We start from the raw sequence: 17,515 nt of genomic DNA, 5'->3' as shown, positions 1-17,515 counted from the left end.
AGTTTAGCACAGAGCTCAGCATTCTAGAAGCACTCTATAAATATTAATTGCATAATCATTATCACTATCAACATCATCATTAGGGCAACCAAGTTGAATTTACAATCCATGCTTCAAAATTTAATAGTTTTATTGGCCAACGTTTTGTCCTATTAAAACATTAATTAGCATTAGCATCTCGGCAAGACCATAAAAGTGGCTAAAATTTGCATCTAGCAAGCTAAGGAAAAGGAAGAGTCTTACTATCGCTGAAGGACAAATTATTGTTTTAGTAATCGGCCATGTATGTGTAAGTTACAAAAGCATCAACAGAAAAGAAGTCTCTCTGTACAAAACCCATCTATAAAATCTAAATGATAGAAACAAATACTATCATTCAAATGCTATAAACGTTTAGCTGAAATAATTAGAATTGCTTACTGTAAATGATTTCTTTCGCTAAAAAAAAAAAAAAAAAAAAAAAAAAAACCCAGAGCAAAAACCAAGATAGAGATTCATCCTTTTCTTTTAATTACTGGACAGAGTAATGTGATTTTATAAATTATATTATGTATTTGCTTGACGAATATGCCATAAAACGTTTGATTTCATAGCAAACACATTTCATGTGTCATTGTGATTTAGAATTGCTGAAATTTAATGAAATAGACTATGCAGAAGAGGGGAAAACAGGCAAGGCAGTTTTTTGCAACAGTTTTTTGGAAAAAAAAATAATGTGAGGATGAATTGTTTACAAGTGCTACCAGAATATTCTCTTGCATATTGGCCAAATGTAAATAATGAATATTAAAGTATTTTGTATACTGAATGTTCTTTGAGATATAAGGTACTATCATTATTGCATTTTGAGATTTCTATTCTCAGTTCATCTTTATCACTGTGACAAATGATACAACCCACAGCAAGATAGATTTCTAATTGGGGCTTAACCATCATTTGAAATGTACAAGAGTCACAGAGGGAAAATATTATAAAAATGCTAAATTCTTAACTTCTAATTGTTTTACCACTAGAATAGTAATCTGCTTTTAAACTGAGTTATACTTCCATTCATCGGTCATCACCACTGAGCACTTTAACATAATGCAGATAAGTTGTTCTTTGCAACATAATTAGGATGGAAAGGTAAAACAAACTGAGCAACAAAAAAAAGTCTCTATTTACTTAGATAATTTTTTTTTTTAATTTGAGAGAGAGAGAGAGCAAGCAGGGGAGGGGGCAGAGGGAGAAAGAGAGAGTCTTAATCAAGCTCCATGTTCCACGGAGAGCCCAACGTGGAGCTCAATCCCACAACCCTGGGACCATGACCTGCGTTGAAACCAAGAGTTAGATGCTCAACCAACTGAGCCACCAAGGTGCCCCTTTACTTAGACAATTTTTATCTGAACTTACTATTAACTTCATGATCATGATGCTTATGTTCGTGTCATAAAATCCACTGAAATCTTGGAAATTCATAAGGCAAAATTCCTCCCTATTTATTATGCCGGTGCCTCAGTTGGGAATGTCCTTCTCAGTCGTTCAAATGTTACTCTTCCTTTAAGATCTAGCTCAGCCATCACCTATCCTGTGACATGCTCCCACACAGACCGTATTTGTCCTGCCATGTAATGTTTTCCTGTCTCAACTGTGAGCTCCTGAGAGTCACTGACCATCTCTCTGCATTTTTTCCTAACAGCCTACACAGTTCTCTCAGTAGATACTGGCTCAATGTGTCAATGAATATACACACTTTGATACTCTTAACACCCTGGCGAAAAGGTCACTAATTGTGATCTAAAGTTAAAGGTTAAAGTAAAAAAAAAAAAAATTTCCATTTTTAGTGAAATGAAACTCTTAGCATTTTCACTTCCAGATGCATCGACATTACATAAATGATGTTGAAACTATTTCAGAAAATAGCCACGCTGCATTCCTGTCTGAGAATTAGTCTGAAAGATATCAAGCCACCCAGGGGCCTCTGGGTGTTCCCATGACAAATGTTCAGTGGGGTATTGATTCCACACATTCATTTAATGGAAATCGAGAGTAAGGTTCAACCTCCACAAGCCAGCTTGTCACATCTTATTCTGTTCAGCCGCTTAAGAATAAGCTGAAGGTTCCCCGGAGAGGTCTGCTCCCCCCCCCCCACCCCAGAACTGGCTAGCACTTCAGCGATGATGTGTCTCAGCAGCAGAGAACCTCGGTCCTCAAGCACAGCTCCGGCTTCCATTTTCCATTTTCATCGTAATTCTGACTCCCACATGGACCAATTTCTCACGTATCCGCGGTTAATGCTGCAAGCCTGAACCTTTGAGCCTGTGACAGTTTGCCTGGGCGCGTAACATATTACATCATCACACACATGCCGAATCCCTACCTCGCTAGAAAGGCCACATCCCGCTCGGAAAAAAAAAAAACAGTGGGCAGGAAAAGAACAAGTTTCTCGTAATAACCCATCCAAGCTGATTGTCCACATTTGGAACCATTCGGCACTCTTGGGACAGTAAATGCAGATTTTCCAAGAGGTCACCCAGGCTTACTTGCTGGGTCCGCCTTCCTCCATGCCCCAAGAATTTCTAAGCATTCATTGGAAGAGGAGGAGAGGGGGCTTCTGTGTCCTCTGTCGCATTCCACTTAGTGGTTATTGTCAGCTTTGCTCTATATCCTTGGCCACACAAATGACCCCAGAGATTTCACTGCGAGACCACACCTTCTAACCACCCCTGTGCGATGTCAAGTCAGTGGAGACTATAATATGAGACAGGTAGACTGTGGAAGCAATACGAGAAAATTCTGGCTTACGTTATACGTTATCACCTTAACAATATCTGTATTTTTGAAACATAACATGCAACACAGCGACCATAGGTAACACTGCCCTATAGTATATATGAAAGTGGTTAAGAGTAAACCCTGAGTTCTCTTCACAGGTAAAAAAAAAGATGTGTTTTCTTCTTTCTCTTTATTTTTTTTTCTATATGAGATAATGGATGCTAACTAAACTTATTCTGGTAATCATTTCACGATGTATGTAAGTCAGGCTGTAATACTGTATACCCTAACCTTATACAGCACCGTATGTCAATTATAGCTAAATAAAAATGGGGAAAGAATTCAATCCAAAAACTATCTATTTTCATTATGTACAATTTGAAACCTACAAAAGAGTGAATGCAATGTGTATATAATCTATGAAGCATTAACAAAAGAATGTTCATTAGTTTACCGTCCTATGTAAGACGTTGCTGGGATTGCCGCATATACCTCTTTGGTATTTCTCTAAGCTCTTCTCCAGGGGTAACCACAACCCTGCATTTTGTATGTATCACTCCCTAAAGTATACACTTTAGTGTTGGCGTTTTATAGTGTATCATACTGTATGCAGCCTTCTGTGGCTAATGTATTTTTATTTTTCCCCACATAAAGCTGTTTCTAATATTTAACTATGGTGTTGCAATTGCCTGTGCTTTATACATTTTTACTGGTGTATAATATTCCCTTGTATGAATGTTTCAATATGGTTCTACTGGTGGCTTTTAAAATATTTTAGTTTCTAGTGTTACTTTTAATTTTTCTTTCTATTATAAACAATGAGGTTTCCATTGGAAACAATACACATAAGCCAAGTTTCTCTGGGGATACTTACTGCCTACGAATGGACTGGCTGGGTCACAAGGTTCGTGAACATGCATCTTACATAAGGCTGCCAAACTGTCTTCCCAAATAAGTATGCCAATCTACACTCCTACTAGAGGTGCACATCATCATTGTTTAAACTGTTACATCATATTAAAATCAAGAAGGAGATTCTTTTTAATGTTTTATTATTTATTTTAGAGAGAGAGACAGACAGACAGAGTGCCAGCAGAAGAGGGGCAGAGAGAGAGGGAGACACAGAATCCGAAGCAGGCTCCAGGCTCTGAGCTGTCAGCACAGAGCCTGATGCAGGGCTCGAACCCACGAACCGTGAGATCATGACCTGAGCCAAAGTCTGATGCTCAACCAACTGAGCCACCCAGTTGCCCCTGCTTTTTTTTTTTTTTAAACGCTTATTTACTTTTGAGACAGAGCGAGATAGTGCAGGGGAGGGGCAGAGAGAGAGAGGGACAGAGGATCTGAAGCAGGCTCTGGGTTGAACTCACAAACCAGGAGATCATGACCTGAGCCAAAGTCACATGCTTAACCAACTGAGCCACCCAGGTGCCCCATCCCAACCGTTCAATTCTTAAGCAAGATGGCTGCCAAAGGTGTCAGAGAATGCTTTAGAATAAATACATTAGGTTCCGGGGACCAAAACTGCCCACTTGGAACAGGAAGTCATGTACAAAACTTAAAATACACAGAACTATGGCAAATTGAGAGAATTCCTTATTTCCTTCAATATTAGAGAGGAACAGATGACCAAAACAGATAAAGAAAAGACTTATTAGCTTTTATTTTAGAATAGGAATTTTTTTTTTAAACCTTTGTTCCTAGGTTTTGACAGGTGTAAGCTTAGAGGAAAAGGTTTCTTCCTTCCCCAAAAGACCAAGGTCAGAGCTTGAGACTTCTGACCCCTTCGGTCCTGGCTCAGAGTATGAACTCCACACCAGCCAGTTCTAGATTTTTCCCTGCAGTATGCCAACACACCTGGCGGGGTTTGAGCAAGACAACTCCATGGCGGACACTGAAGTGAATCGCGAGAGGAACTAGTCTACCTTCTGTAACTAACACGAACGGAAGTCTATGAAATACAGTCAGCTTTTGGCCAACAGTGTTGTCCATAGTTTCGACTTTCTTCCCCACAGCCATCTGTTATCAGTAGTAGCCACTACCTGAATGTTAAATTATCTTCACCATTGGGGTGCCTGGGTGGCGCAGTCGGTTAAGCGTCCGACTTCAGCCAGGTCACGATCTCGCGGTCTGTGAGTTCGAGCCCCGCATCAGGCTCTGGGCTGATGGCTCAGAGCCTGGAGCCTGTTTCCGATTCTGTGTCTCCCTCTCTCTCTGCCCCTCCCCCGTTCATGCTCTGTCTCTCTCTGTCCCAAATAAATAAATAAACGTTGAAAAAAAAATTTAAAAAAAAAATAATAAATTATCTTCACCATGTTTCCACGTTCTTTCTCCATTCTGGTTAGCCTCAAAAAGCAAGGAAGGATATGTCTGAGAGCAGGCGGCACGAGGCCTTCAACTATATGGTGGATGTCTCTGAAACATTAGATGTGATAATAAAAGTAAAACAAATAACTACGTGTTATTAGGGCCTGTTAAGTCACCTACTTGAGGTCTGGGGGGTTCTGGGGTTTTTTTTGTTTTTGTTTTTTGCTTTTTTTTCGCGCTTTTTTTTTTTTTTTTTTTTTCCCTCTACAGTGATGTCTTTTGCTTCTTATTATATTCTCTCCCTGTTTTAATTAGGTAAGGCCAAGGGGCCTTCTAGCAATCACACCGGTGGTGCCTTCTCTTTTTAGGCCAATAAGCTGGAACCTGGCCAGGCAGCATTAAAGGAGTGACTCTTTCCTTCTTGGTCAAGAAAGCTCTCCAACTCCCAGTTACTTTCTGCTGCAAGTGTGGTAAACAAAGCAATCCTATTCTGACGTTTAGTATCTGCTGCTGGATGTCCACAAATATGGGGGGGGGGGAATGTGTCTGTAACCTCAGGTGAAACTCAGATTATGAGACAACTTTCAAGATGGGCAAACATATTAAAATCACATTTTTTAAAAGATTTTATTTTTAGGTAATCTCTACACCCAGCGTGAGCTTGAACCCACAACCCCAAGGTCAAGAGTCACAGGTTCTACAGACTGAGCCAGCCAGCCACCCCTAAAATTACATTTTAAAGGATCCCTTTGGGGGCACCTAGGTGGCTCAGTCAGTTAAGCAGTGGGTCTTCCCCTCAGGTCATGATCTCACAGTCCATGAGTTCTAGCCCCACTGGGGCTGCCTGCTGTCAACACAGAGCCTGCTTCAAATCCTCTGTTCCCCCCTCTCTCTCTCTCTCTGCCCGTCCCCTGCTCTCTCTTTCTCTCTCAAAAATAAAATAAACATTAAAAAATAATTATAAAGGATCCCTTTGTAACACTGATACATAAAGATCCTCTTAAAACGACCATTTTCCACAACTACAAAAAGCTTTCATCTACAATGAGTCTGTATTCCGATGTTATGTTACAAGTGTGTCTGGCTTTTTATTCCGCGACTAGATTACCTTTTCGGGAAAATGATTGTACTTGGTGGTAAGTGCTTAATGAGGTCCTAATTAGTCCTCCTCCCAAACCCTTCCACTCCTACGGGAAATGAGGTCAGAGCGCAATTCCAGGCCCACAGCATCAGGTGGAGGTTACCACAGCGGCACAAAGGGGAGCCCTTCCCCGAGACCCATCTGCAGCGAGGGCCATGCCCTTCACCGTCAGGCGCGGAGTACAAAAGGGCTAAGCACTGATTACAAGAGCTTTGCAAAGGAGCTGTTCCAACAAGCAGGACCACCCACCCGCTCGCTCGTCTCAGCTCCTCCCCTCCCGGCCTGGCTGCCCCGCCCCGCCCCCTGATTGGCTGGCCGCTCGGCCCCGGCGCACACCTCCGGGGCGCGCGGCGCAGGGCGGGGCCTCGGCGCTCCCTCCCCGGCGGCCCTCCGCCCGCCCCCCGTGCATCCCCGCACCCACACGGGAGCGCCACCGCTCCGGGACGCGAGCCGGCAGCGGCAACGTGGCAGGCTGCCAGCGGCTTGAGCTCCTACTCCTTTCTACAAGAGGCATGGTGAGCAAATTAGAGGTTCTAAACACCTCCGGTGGAAGGAGGAAAATTCCTTTGGGCTCAGTAAGGGAATTTCGTCAGCGGCGGGCGTCTCGGGGGTATAAGACGGATGTGCTCACCCACGCCCCTTAGCCCTGCTGGGCATGTAGGGACCGCACCTTCGGCTGGTCACAGTTCCGGCAGCAGGGCAGAAAAATGTTTCCTGGGGAAGAATGGCTCTCGAGGCCCCCTGATGAACAACATAAAGCCGTTTTCAATGTAACGGAACGCACACTCCTAAATGGAGTGCTGCCGAATCCACCGTGAGCGAGAAGGCTGGGAGTAAAATATTTGGGGTTCCCGATCTCGGTTCAAGTTTTATTAGGAAACCAGAAAAGCACACGTCTCTGGCCAGCACGGCAAAGAGAAGGGAGTTCTCAACTGTGCTGGATATAGAAGCAAGCAGCCTAGGATTAAGTAAAAGAAGCAGAGTCAATTAAGAATGATGCTTTGATGCATGGAACATAGCTTGTCACACCTTGCAGGGGCTGGTCGCCAGTGTGGGATGGTTTTAAGATCACAGCCCTCCAGCACCTTCCTGATACCTGAAACTCTATCATTAGAATCTTTTCTTTGGCTTAAAGATTCTCTTTGTCTTTAAATTTCAGAATAATATGCTACCTTGGAAGCGAAGTATCCAGATAGTCAAAAAAAGAAACACACACACACACACACACACACACACACACACACACACACACACGGAAAGGGAACAGGTTTTGAATCAAAGCTGAGTATTAATCTTAGTTTTACCGCTACCAGTTGTGTAACTTCAGGGAAGTTACTTATTAGCTTGACTCCCAAGTTCATCAGCTGTGAAATGAGACAAACACCTGTCTCAGAAAGCTGATGCCAAGCTAAAGTTCAATTGTGTATATAACATGTGGCCCAAACCACACTCATAGCAGACATTGGGCCACTGGTTTTCCTCTCCTTTTGTAAAGAGCAGGTCAGAACAAGGGCGTAAGTGAGAACAACAGGAGGAAGCTGGCTTCTGGACTTGGAAGTGATGAGAAGGTCAGCAGAGATGGAGACGGGGGCAGCAGGGAGCAAAGGGTACCTGGGGCCAGGTAATGGAATCTGTTTCACGAATGTGAGATCGGTTCTGCTGCAGGGCATATGGTGGCCACGAGGTGACATTTATTTGCAATGCTGACTGGCTGGCGAGAACATGAATTTAGAAGCTGCCTTCCACAAAGAGCCACACCTCACCCCTCCCAGGGCTCTCCCTTGCTTGGTGTCCAGCTGGGGCAATAAGGTGTTGGGGTGCATGTCAACAGTTGTGCTACCACGTCACCTGCGAGAGGGTGGGAGCAGGTGAAACTATGACCAGATGGCAGGCAGGCAAGCCAGGAGAAGATACCAAGTGCAATTTCCAACTTGCTGAAGCCCAGTGGTGGCAGCCAGGTTCCACTGACCCACAGGGCCAGGTGAGTGGGGCTGGAGACCTCCCTACTGAGTTACCGAGGACTGGCCCCACCCCAAACTGTGTAGCCGAAGATGGTTTCCTTTTCCGATGCATCAGCACCTTCACACTTAGGGATCCTCCCTTATCTCCCACGGAAGAGCCAGCCATCATTGGCTAGCAAAGCACGAACTAAGCAATTTCACGATCACTCAGGTGAATGAGCCACACAGAGAGGGCTAAAAATGGTAGGAGGGGAGGGGCTCTAGAGCAGGCTGCTGCAGACTGTATTTTCACCATGAGAAGACTCCTGAAACCCAGAAGACCATTAAGCAGAAGGCAGACCCTCTAGAAATTCCCTTCTGTAACTGCTGCCGATGAAAACAAGCTTAACCTGAATAATAAAAAGGGAGGAGGTATTTTTAGTAATAAACAGTAACAGCTAACACAACAGTGACATTATTTAGAAATGTTAATAGGTCAAGACTTCGGCTCTTCTGTTCCCCCCGAAAGGCCTATCTGGAACCCCAGCGGTGGGTACAGCACGGTCTGGAGGCCACACATCTGACAGCGGTCGTTGCTGCAGTGTTACTGGGCTGCGACTCGGGTACTTACGCTTTTGCAAAATTTCAAAATGCAGAACGGAGAAACGATAATGGTACACGGTAATCGTGTACATGGTTTATGGTGCTTTTTTCTCTTATGCAGTTGCAGTGAATTAAGGGCCGTTGTTTTCTATTTGATAATCAAAATGAACAACCTTGGGATCATTTATTCCGTGTATTATCTGTAATAAATGTTTTAAATTCCAGTTGACCTTTCCCTAACCCCCTGGTATAGGGCTCTTTCTTCCTCCTTTATTTATTTTTTTTTTTAACATTTATTTATTTTTGAGAAAGAGAGACAGAGCACGAGCAAGGGAGGGGCAGAAATAGAGGGAGACACAGAATCCGAAGCAGGTTCCAGGCTCTGGGCTGTCAGCACAGAGCCTGACGCAAGGCTCAAACCCAGGAACCGTGAGATCGTGACCTGAGCTGAAGTCGATGCTTAAACGACTGAGCCATCCAGGCGCCCCTTCTTCCTTCCTATGATGAGCCGTGTGCACAAGGAATGTGACATAATTGTAATACCAGTGTGAGCAAAACCATAAAGGAAGGTGTATAAAAGCATCATGAAGGAAATGATTTTGGTGTATACACATTGCTGATTATACTCCATCAGTACAGATAATTAAAAGTTGACTATATAATAATATTAAACGGCAGGCACAACTTTTTGAAAATTTCTCCCTGGTATTAGCAATGCAAAAACACCGACTTGAATGTTCAACGCTAATCAAATTCATCTCTTCTTAAGAGCAGTGTATAATAAATGGGTAGCCTAAAAGGAATGCTTTGAACAGAATGCTTCACTATTGTCTGATTATTCTAAATTTAAAACTCCCAACAAAGGAAAGGATTATTCTTCTTGAGGTTCAAGATTCACGAGGATTTGGTAATGAAATTCCTTTCGGAGAGCAAATAAAAAAATTGCTATCTACAAGCTGCCAGTGTTTTATGTCTGTCGTGTTTTTAAATCAAAGTCACCATTCATTCAACAACAAATGTTTGTTTGAATAAATGAATGAAAGAAAAGGGCCTCAAAATACTTCACAAGTGTAATCACCTATAAGTTATGAATCAGGCAGCAACTTTAATCATCCCCAAGAGCACAGGCTGAGACAAGTTAAATGTCAGCTCTCACCAAGCAGGCCAAAGCCAGACCTGGAAACTGAAGCCATGTCCTTTGATTCTTAGAAAATGACCCAGCTGTTAGAGCCTGTTGCTAAGCTGCCTCACTGCAAACTCTCAATTCAATTTGGAATGCACGTTATCTAGGCCAGGTGAGGTAAGATTAAGGAAGCATAACAAAGCCGGGCTTGTTCCAGAAATTATACAGGTAGTCCAAAAAAAAAAAAAGGGGGGGGGGGGTGAAAAGAAAAAAAAAACCCGATCCAAATGCTAAAACTGAACACATAATTCTTAATATTAATGTCTTCACTCTAATGAGGCACAGAGGGCAAACTGCTCAGTGCCAGAATTGATTTTATTCAAGAGAGGAAGAAAACAATGTGCAGGCAGGATACTGGATAACAGGTAGAACCCAGGGCTCCCCAGGGGACTGCCAGTTGATTCTTCCAGCAGCATTGCTAACACCCCGCTGTTTCCATTCTGACCTTCTAACAGGATGCGGGGGCCCCATCGCTTAAAATCTATTTGTTTCAATAACTCAGAGGAGAAATACAACTAGAAGGTTCTGTGCAAGTGGGGATCTGTTTTGCAAGTAGAGAATTCTCATGCGTGTCACAGTGAGAGGCTTCTCGGGTAATGCATGAATCTTAAAGTCTTCAAGTTCCATGCCAAGGAAATGAAAGGAGCTAATATCACCCCCACCCTCAACTATCCTTTGGGAGCTCAGCATAAGCAAAGTAACTCCCTAACATCTATGCTTCTGATCCCAGAGGAAGGTGAAGCAGAGCTGTGCTGACCCAAATCGGAAAGTAGGTAAAGTTTGTCTACAGGATCTTTCCCCTTTGGTCCCCCTGAGGTGCCTCCCCTGAGGCCCTAGGGGTTTCTGCTCTGTAATTCTTTTCCACCCCTACCCAAGCAGCATTCACACCAGTGAAACACAGTTTCAGTATGAATATACTTCAATCATTGTTTTGCCCTCTGAAAAAATACCTGTCCTTTCAGACTTTTGATTTTTTTTTTTTTTTCAACGTTTATTCATCTTTGGGACAGAGAGAGACAGAGCATGAACGGGGGAGGGGCAGAGAGAGAGGGAGACACAGAATCCAAGGCAGGCTCCAGGCTCCGAGCCATCAGCCCAGAGCCCGACGCGGGGCTCGGACTCACGGACCGCGAGATCGTGACCTGGCTGAAGTCGGACGTTTAACCGACTGCGCCACCCAGGCGCCCCAGACTTTTGATTTTTAAACTGAAGAATCAAAAGCTTTACTTTCCTTAAAGTTCCAGCCCGGGCCAGCAGCCAACATTCTGCATTGGGAGACAGATTACAGTAACTCCCTTATTTTTTTTAAGGAAAGTTTATTTATTTTGCGAGAGAGAGCGTGTGGGAGCAGAGGAGGGGCAGAGAGACAGGGAGAAAGAATCGCAAGCAGGCTCCGCGCTATGAGCGCAGAGCCGGATGTGGGGCTCGATCTCATGAACGGTGCTGCGATGGTGACCTGACCCTAATCAAGAGCCGGACAGCCGCCCACGTGCCCCGTAATTCCCTTATTTTTAAAAGTTTATTTCACTTCATCTTAAGGCCCGCCGTAATGATGGAAATATGATGAAATCACAAGCTGGGGTCATACCCCGCTATGACCATGAGCAAACTCTGTGAGACTCAGTTATGCATTTGTAAAGCAGGAATTATTACAATATAATGGAATATGATATAATTATGAGATCATGAGTATAAAGAGGCCGGCGCGTTGCTATCTTAGGGAATACACACTACCCTCAGAAAGGACACTGGGGTTCCCAAGTGTAGGTGGGTGCCCGGGGCTGACTGAGCCACAGTCAGTTACCCAGAATCACTGGGAACCGTAAGAGCCTGGTTCTCACCAGCTTGTGGCCTCTGCCCCAGAGCCAGGCACCCCCTGAAGGCAGGTCTGGGGTAATTCCTTCCGTCAGCTACCATTCTCCCTGGCTCTCTCCCGGCCTCAGAGCCTGTAAGCCCTTCTCTACACCTCCCCTCCCTGCCCCCTGACCCAGGAAGCCGGGATCCTGGGGGCACAGCAGCATCCCTCACTGCGCCCCGCCTCTCCCCAGTCCCACCCTCCGTCCTGTAATAGAATTTTCACGGCAGAACCTCCCAACAGCCCCACGGTTGAGTTTACCCAGCCTTGAGCCCCTGGCAGTCAAAACAGAATCTAAAACAAATTTCCACAAGGAAAGGCAAGTTTTGAGATGAGCGGGTGACCCAGCAGGGAGAGAGGCCCCACCCCACCATAAATGGGGTGAGCTCACCGAAGCACTAGGCTTGACTCAGGCTTTGTTGGGACGTCTGAGCTGAGTCTCACAAATCAAGTATAAACGCTGTGGCAGAGGTTTACAGAGGCAAGAGAGGGCCTGAGCGCGAGAACGGAATGAGGAGGTTCCTCCAGAACAGTCAGAAGCAAGGGAGGCGTGAGGGCCAAGTGGGGCAAAGGGGCTGCCAGGGAGAGGAAGTTCTGGGGTGAAGGCGAAGTAGCACCCGGGCTGGAGAGGGGGGCTCCCACAGACAAGATTCACGGCAGGCAGCGTGTAGGGTGCTGGCGGGCAGCACGGCCGTAACACGAGAGACGTGGGTTGGTCCCCGTTGGTCCCTGCGTCTGGGTTTTCTCTAGGGTGGCACCAGGAGGCACAATCTCCCCAAAAAGAACAGGACCTGGTGGGAAGGGGCCATGGAAGCTGAACCCACACACCAGGGGTCTGCTTGTCCAGTCCTCTGCTAGGATTAGACTTCATGAAGGGGAGGTTGGTAAAGGCCCTTTAACCAGATCTGAACAATGGGGAGGAGTTGCAGAGGTGTCCTAAGAGCCCCTCAATAAAAAGATAATAATGGGATAAGGACAATGCTTCACACTTAGGTTCTGGAAGAGGAGGATACAGAGAAGCCCAACTATCAGAGGTGGAACCCCGGACGTCTGCGTGTTATATGTAAATTGCATGCACATGTATGTATCATATTACATATCGTATCAGGAGAAAGAAAACCCACTGTTTATAGATCTTAGTAAACAAATCAGTGAAAAATGATTACCAGTCGTTTCCATTGTGTAAAAATTATACAAACTGTAGTCACTTACGTGAACTGCTCCCACTAATAGCCAATTACCATGCAGCACATTATCGGTGAAATGTTATCATGAGCTATGTGTTCCATTAACTCCCTTGTGTACGTCACATTTTATGACAATGCTAAATTCTGTTTTGTATGTTCAGGCTTCTTATTTTCTGGTGCATGTGACTGCAGAATCTGGGCACTAGAAGGGACCTTAGGGAGATCCCTTACTCTCGACCTTTCGTTTCACAGATGTGGAAGCTTGGAGAGGGTACAGCTCTCCCAGAGCCGCAAGAGAACCAGTTTAGAACGAGGCTGGCTGGAGATACAGCTCATGACCCTGGCACTACCTCAGGGCTTATCCTTACAGCTTAGACGGCCCTGAGGGACACAGCCCCCTCCCCCTCATTCTGTAGGACCATTTGCTCACAATTCAGGGTTACTGAAGGAGCATGGGAAACAGGTATGATGTTTGGGGAAAGGGGGAAGCTTGGGAATAAAGATGCTGGAACTCTCGGTTAAGGGACTTTGGGAGGACGTGCTCTTTAGAAGAACTCAGCCTTTGTTAAAATCAATAACCGATACAGTGCAGTAGAAAAAAAGTGTAGGTTATTGGGGCGCCTCGGTGGCTCAGTCAGTTGAGCATCCAACTCTTGATTTCGGCTCTGGTCATGATCTCAGGGTCGTGGGATCAGACCGGTGTTGGGCTCTGCGTGAGTATGAAGCCTGCTTAAGGTGTTTTTCTCTCTCCCTCTGCCCTCTCCCCTGCTCATGCTCTCTCTCTAAAATTAAAGAAAAAGAAAAAGAAACCGTGTAGGTTATCAAGTCAGAGATCCCAGGATGAGCCTCAAAGCCTACTAGCTAGGCGGCCTAGGACAAGTTATAGAAACTTTCCAAGTCTACGTTTCCTTAACCATACATAAATGGGCAGGATGATGATACTTAGGCAAATGAGTTGCGACAGGAGATGAAATTATTAAGAACGACTAGCACGATACCTATGCTCAATCAATATTCAATAATCAACCAAGGCCACTAAGAAAGCCCCACCTTTAAACACATGTGGTGGATACCTGGATGTGTAAAGTGTTTCCAAGGCCAAGTGTATGTTAGTTCACGGATAACCTTGGAAAGCACATTCCAAAGTCTCAGTGTTACCTTCACGTCCAATCCTGGGGTGGGAAGTCTAAGGGGCCAGGTGAGCCAGGTGTGTTTCCATCTGACATGTCAAAACACGTGAAAATACACCCATCTGCCTGATGCAACCACGGTCTATCATTAGGAAATACTGCTCGCTTTACATCAAAATGTGTTCCCAGAAAACAAAGATATCACAGGTCAAGGGGATCTCCATATCATTCCTTCTGGATCTGTAAGGACGGTTCCTCGCTCATTTGTCACATCCAAACCTATAAGAAATTGATCAGAGATCCTAATGTGGTCAACTGCAGGACTGCAGCTCACGACAGGTGCTTCTGGGGCATCCAGGAGAGGTGTTTTTTTTTTTTTTTTTTTTAATTTTAAACATTTATATATTTTTGAGAGACTGAGCACGAGTGGCAGAGAGGCAGAGAGAGAGAGGGAGACACAGGCTCCGGGCTCTGAGCTGCTCACAGCCCGACGCAGGGCTCGCACCCACAAACCATGAGATCATGACCTGAGCTGAAGTCGGTTGCTTAGCCGACTGAGCCACCCAGGCGCCCCCAGGAGAGGGTTTGAAATGCCCAAGTCTGCAGAGGAAAGGAAGTTGCTCAACCTGTGGTGAGCCCAAAGGATTCTTCACCTGTTTTCCTCTCACATCTCCTCGGCATATATAATTTTATCAGTAAATGAGAGATTAAAGTCTCATCGGGAAAAAAGTCAGGAGTTTGTGCCTTAAGTTATAAACGGATCTCCAGACCAAAGTACAACGTGCACAGTGACATTTCAGTAGGAACCACCGACTCGGCCTCTGGGCCGTAACATTGAGTCCAGGTCTGCTCCACCGAGCCCCAGCATGCTGCCCTCCCTCTGTTCTAGAACTGTCTGTGACCGGGTGTTCCAGCAAGCAGGCAAACCGGCTCTACCTATGTGGCTGCTCTCACTCCCTCCCTCCCCCTCACTCTCTCTCTCTCCGAGATTTCTCTTTTTCTGAGTCACCTTCATTGACAATAACGGAAAGAAAATACAAGTCAATAAATAAAGCTCCTCAGATCCATTCAGCCCCTGCCCCCCCCCCCACCCCCGCCGTGTCCTTTCCTACAATTTAGTTGCTTCTGACTCCACTGTGTTCAGATGTGGAAAGAACGATTTCTCCACTCTTGTTCAAAGACATGGGACACTACTGTTCTTTGTTTCCTTAAAAATATGCCGGCATGCTTGCTCTCCCTCGTAGGAGAGGTCTTGCAAGGATCACCGAAGCTTCTGGAGGGAAGCAACCATGTGCTAGGCTGAAAAACCAGAACCCAGATGCCAAATGCTGCCGGGAAGAGTGCAAGGGGTGAAATGGACATCGCTCTGAATCATAAACATGACTGCAGGCCAAGTGACTTGGGTGTTCTTCTGTACCTAATTGGACCTTGCAGCTTCACACACATGGGGACTATTACAGAGGTACAGGTGCGGCTCACTATAAACAAAGACTGTGTGTCTGACAATTTATGTGCAAGTCTAACTTTTATAAGTTACTTTACGTGCTGAGTGTCCTGGGGGAGTTCATTATTGAAGAGAACTCCATAAACGTTTTCCACAATTTAAAGTTGTCTCCATCTGTGTTTTGGAAATTTAGTTCCTTAAGTACCTGATTTTCTTTTTTTTTTATATACGAATTTATTTTTAAGTAATCTCTACACCCAACGCAGGGCTTGAACTCACAACCCCGAGATCAAGAGTCACGTGCTCCACCAACCGAGCCACCCACGTGCCCCCTAAATATCAGATTTTCTTCAAGAAGTCTCTCTTCTTGCCCGCCTCTCTCTGCCTTCAGAGCACATTATCGATCTCAACATCACTAACAAAAGAATGTAAATATAGGGGAAAATATGCTCCCGTCAGTGCTGGAAAATAGAGAAAGGCACCAGACACCTGCCATCATTTTTAAGACAGTTTTCCTTGATAGAACATACAAAGCATAACATAAAAGGCTGATCCAGAAATGTGACCTGTGACTCTCCTTCTTGAAAAAGTAGTTCAGCACCATGAGAAGAAAACAAGCAACCTTGGGCCAATAAAGACTTGTAGATAAAACAACATAAAACATCCAAGAAATGAAGGAAGAAGCTAATTTTGAAAAAGATTTACTGCTGGAAATAGAAATAAGTTTCAAGCAAGATGTGATTTTTGCTTGAAAAATGAAAAAAAGGTCGGGGGAGAAAACCCAGACTCTGGAACAAAACACGAAAGATTAAGGTAAGACACGTGAATGACACCAAAAAGAAATGGACTGAATTACAAAAAAATTACAGATTTTTTTCAACTGTCCATTTTCAAAAGTATCATTTAAAGCTACCTTAGGACCAACAACAAGGAAAGACAAACTCAAAAGTCAAATCAGTGATGTCAAGAACAGACTATGCCAAAGGGAGCACAAGAAGACAACAACGTAGACTATGATGGATATTGAAGACAGAATAGGAAGCCAAGATATAGGTATTTGTGGTTCCTGGAGTAATCAGAACAAATACCACAGGAGCAATTATTAAAGACATCATGTAAGAAAACTTTTCTGAGTTGAAGAAATACCTGATTCCCAGACAAAAAAAAAAAAAAAAAAAAAAAAAAAAAAGCTCACTCTGTACTAGAAAACAAATGAATGAAAACAGACACAGACACATAGATCCACGTATATGTACATATATAAATTACAGAAAACAGTCTTCTATTTACTTTCCAGTGAAACGTTTGAATTTTGAGGTCAAAGTAAGAAGATCACTAGCATCCAATGAGGAAGGGAAAAAATACAGGCACCCAGGTTATAAGACGGAAGAAAAATCAGGCTGGCCTTAGACTTGTAGTTGACAATGGAAGGAATAAACCAACCAGCGGCACAGCCCTGATGGTGAAGAATTTTGATACAGGAATTGTAACAAAGCAAGTTTTCTGTGAAGGTATGAGAGCTAAAAAGTGATGCGAAGAATCACTAAGAAAATGAACTTCATAAAAATATTATACAGTTGACCCTTAAGCAACACCTATGGAGCTGAAAATCTGCATATAAATTTGACTTTCCCAAAACTTAACTACTTACTGTTGACTGAAAGCCTTACTGATACCATCAACAGTCGATTAACACAGACTTTGTCTTTGAATCATATACTGTCTTCTTACAATAAAGTAAGCTACAGAAAAAGACAATGTTATTAAGAAAAGCATAGGGAAGGGGCGCCTGGGTGGCAGAGTCGGTTAAGCGTCCGACTTCAGCCAGGTCACGATCTCGCGGTCCGTGAGTTCGAGCCCCGCGTCGGGCTCTGGGCTGATGGCTCGGAGCCTGGAGCCTGTTTCCGACTCTGTGTCTCCCTCTCTCTCCGCCCCTCCCCCGTTCATGCTCTGTCTCTCTCTGTCCAAAAA

At 44.5% G+C, this 17,515-nt stretch overlaps 1 protein-coding gene across 8 annotated transcripts in view; it reads right to left on the bottom strand.

The window, feature by feature from the left end:
- ATXN1 (ataxin 1) overlaps positions 1-17,515 on the bottom strand; it is a 396,156-nt gene that overhangs the window by 238,214 nt on the left and 140,427 nt on the right. The window lies entirely within an intron of this gene.

This window comes from Lynx canadensis, chromosome B2, assembly GCF_007474595.2.
Source record: "Lynx canadensis isolate LIC74 chromosome B2, mLynCan4.pri.v2, whole genome shotgun sequence".
Taxonomy (NCBI): domain Eukaryota; kingdom Metazoa; phylum Chordata; class Mammalia; order Carnivora; family Felidae; genus Lynx; species Lynx canadensis.
The sequence above is the reverse complement of the archived record's forward strand: the minus strand, read 5'-3'. Positions and strand labels throughout refer to the sequence as shown.